The sequence below is a fragment of the Macaca nemestrina genome, chromosome 9 (genome assembly GCF_043159975.1).
Source record: "Macaca nemestrina isolate mMacNem1 chromosome 9, mMacNem.hap1, whole genome shotgun sequence".
NCBI classification, from domain to species: Eukaryota; Metazoa; Chordata; class Mammalia; order Primates; family Cercopithecidae; genus Macaca; species Macaca nemestrina.
In genome coordinates, this window is record NC_092133.1 from 89940796 (window position 1) to 89944474 (window position 3679).

Consider the following 3679-nt stretch of genomic DNA (forward strand, 5'->3'; position numbering starts at 1 on the left):
TCCAGAGAAGATGTGCATTTATAACTGGGACTCTGACAGCCTTGGGTTAGTCCCTGGTGGGCCACTGAAATGGACCTATTCATTTCAGCCCTGAGGTCACAGATAGGAAGGCCATTTATTACAAAATAAACCTAAGTGAAAGTTCAGATCTATCAGTGCTTCTTAATCCTAACCGGATGTTCAGATAACCTGGGAGGTAGACACAGATATCTGAGTCTCCCCCTTTCTCCCCAGATTCTGGTTTAATTGGTCTGGGTGAGGCCCAGGCATGAGCATACTGTCAAAGCTTTTGGGTGAGTCCCTCATGCTCCTGGCTTCGAGTGAGGATCACTGACTTGAAGGGTTACTTCAGGTAAAAAGACATTTTCATTTACACACATATTGCAAGATGATTCTTCTGAAACCTGAATTCTTTCTATTTTTCCACATTACTTTTGTCTTCGGCTTAATTGGAGCATGGATGCTTCTCTGACATTTGAATGGTGGCACAGTGACTCAGGATTGTTAGGAAAAGGCAGTCTTGTTGTAAACACATGGTTTTCTTTCATTAACTTTGCAATGAAAGGGGTGACTCTTACCAGAGTTTAAGACATATCTTCACAGTTTGCCATCTACAATGGGAGAAGACAGTTTGGCTGTGTTCCTCCAGTTTCAGGGAAAAGAACTGTGCCTCACAAGGTTGTTTACTAACTTTCAGCCTCTGGCAATAGAGTTACAAGCTCTTTCCAGAGGCCCAGGCTGGGCGCTGCAGGCCACCTTCCCGTAGTCACTTGGATGATTTAAGGTCACATTAGGAAAGAGATGGCAGATGCCAGTTCCCAGGTCCATGATCAAACAAAGATTCAAAGGAAAAGGTTTGGGAAACAAATAAGCCTGGCTCTCCCAAAAGCCACACGTCAGCAGGTTATGGGCAGGCTCTACTGAAGGTCTCACCGTAGTCATTACTGGCTCTTATGAGAAGGTCAAGGCCCTAATTCAGACGCTGGAGCCACTTCCCTAGCCTTGCAAAGGGAACACGGAATGCAAATATGGAATAAAGAGTAGGTTCCGCTTAGGCCTTGACAACTCAACTACCCCAGGGACTCTGGTCACCAGATGGTACTCTCCTGCCTGCTTCGGAGGTCCCCCCAGCCTGGGCATGGTGCACCCGAGAGTCATCTCCAGACAGCTGTCTCTACTGTGCTGCATACATTGGGGTCCCTCTCTCTACACCTGCATTCAGCAGGCAGGCCTTCCCTTTTCTTCTTTCACTTTGAGAATGAAGTGCCCGTGGGCCCTGGATTGTTCAAGACTCCCATCAGCATCTCTTCCTGCCTATGTGAGGGAGTCTGCCAGGTTGAATCTGAGAGGCCAGGACAGACCCTGCCTCCCAAGGTCTTCTTGGTTCCATATTCCCGGCATCAACTCCAAATGGTGGCTGATCAGTGGCAGACCCTAAACAGCCCTGTGTGAGGGCTGGCACTCTGAGTATGACTGTGTGAGCCTCCTCAGCCGGGCCCTTGGCCCCAGAGCGGGTACTCACCTTCCACAGGGGGCCTGGGATGCTTTGACCTCCACACTGCCGGCCCAGCCTCCTGGGCTTTGTGTGGCTCCGGGCGGGCGGGCCTTTCTCCACCAGGGCCTCCTGGGGCAGCAGAGAAACCACCCCAGTCCCATTTCCCACCCTCTAACAGCAGGGACTTGGACTTCCCTGGGTGTCACAGGCCCTTCTTGTTGCAGCAGGAGGATCCTGTGCGTTTGATCTAAATCTGGTCTCCCGCTGGAGAGGCCCAAACAATCTCAGTCAAAACAGTATTAACAGGAAACCTGTCTCTCAGGGCCAAGAATGCAACCAAAATAGCTCCAAGTCTTCAATTCCAATAGCAGCACCGTTTGGGAAGGCTTCACCTGAGAGAGACAATAAGTGGAACTCTGTCCCCAAATATCCCGCCCTCTTCTGCACCCTCCATGGGGCCTAGTGGATCACAGGTAGTGTGGGGCTGCTGGACGCCAGGCTCCCCAGGCGGGTGGTGAGCCCTGACTGTCCTCCGAGGGTGGAGCTGGGGATTCCAGCTCCAATCCCACTGTGCAACCCGAGTGCACCACAATCAAAAGGCTTGTTTTGACTGAATTAACTGACCAGGTTTTTTTTTTTTTTTTTTTTTTTTTTTTTTTTTTTGAGATGAAGTCTTGCTATGTCACCAGGCTGGAGTGCAGTGGTGCAAGCTTGGCTCACTGTAACCCCTGCCTCCCAGGTTCAAGTGATTCTCCTGCCTCAGCCTCCCGAGTAGCTGGGATTACAGGTGCTCATCACCACGCCTGGCTAATTTTTTTTGGATTTTTAGTAGAGATGGGGTTTCACCATATTGGCTAGGTTGGTCTTGAACTCCTGACCTCAGGTGATAGGCCCACCTCAGCCTCCCAAAGTGCTGGGATTACAGGTGTGAGCCACTGCGCCTGGCCCAAGTATTTTGTTTGGTGGAGATAATTGAGAATTTTAGGAGGAAAAAAAAATCCTTTTTTTTAAAGCATCTAATTTCGCTGTGAAATATTTACAAACTCAAAAAACACTACAAGGAAGAAGATAAAAGTCACCCATAAGTTTACAGTACAGAGAGAACACAGCTCACGCCTGCGGGAATGCTCAATATTTCTTCCATTTATGTGCACACATCTACACAGACACCAGACACACATCACACATTTTAATGGGTTTGGGTGTCTCCTGCTTCACTATTTTCCTTTCCCTCCAGGCAGCCCTTGTTGCCAGCTTCCAGAGGTGTCTGCTACCTCTGCAGCACATCTGCATTTGTTTAGAGGAGCTTTCCTATGCAAGTGGTAGCACAACAAGGTACTTTTGTGGTCCTTCCTTTCCTTTTGAACTTGACTGTGTACCTTGCAGAGCCTTCCAAATCAGTACGGGCCTGCTTCTTTACAAATTTGTATAATATTCTACTGTATGGTCACACCATAATTTATTCAGTCCCCCGTTGTGAACATTTAGATTGTTTTCAGACTTATTAAAAAAAAGTACTCAGTTTCTCACTTTGTAGAAGTGGTGTCCTTGAGTTAAACACTTCTGGTCCTTTGTGCTTTTGCCAGCCTGCCCTCCCCTGAACTTGTAAACCTGCACTCCCACTTGCAATATCTAGGAGAATGTTGATCTCCCTGCATCCCACTTGCAATATCTAGGAGAATGTTGATCTCCCTGCACCATCACTCACACAGTTTGCCATCACAGCTTTTGAATTTTGCCAACTTGTGAAGTGAAAAATACCACTGCCTTTCTTGTAAGAGTGAGATTGAAATCCGTTCCCATATTCGAAAGCATTTGCACTTTTGTTTCTCTGAACTCTCCATGTTATTTTGCTCACTTTTCTACTGGGTTGTTGGCATCTCTTTTTTCTTCTCTCTTTTTGATAGCACAGTTTTTATTTTTTGGCCACTACTCCTTTACTACTTCTTAGCCCAGCAAGAATAGAAGCCGCTCACAATACAGTTTCTTTTTCTTCTTTTAAATCTCCTGCCTCACATACCGTCTGCTTCCTGCAAACATGGCTTACTCATGGTTCTTCACTCAGTTTCCTGATGCTTTCCCTGCCAAGTGACCAAACTAGGTCCAGAGTAACTCTTACCACGAACCCATGTGCCCAGCTCCCAGAGGGTAATTTTATTCTGCAGAGAAACTTCTAGCAATGTA

General features: G+C 47.3%; 1 long non-coding RNA gene across 1 annotated transcript; it reads left to right on the forward strand.

The window, feature by feature from the left end:
• Positions 1–541: 541 nt before the first annotated feature.
• LOC139356318 (uncharacterized) lies at positions 542–3011 on the forward strand. Its single transcript, XR_011607998.1, has 3 exons — positions 542–1225; positions 1818–1968; positions 2733–3011. It is a non-coding gene; the product is annotated as an uncharacterized lncRNA (long non-coding RNA).
• Positions 3012–3679: the final 668 nt, after the last annotated feature.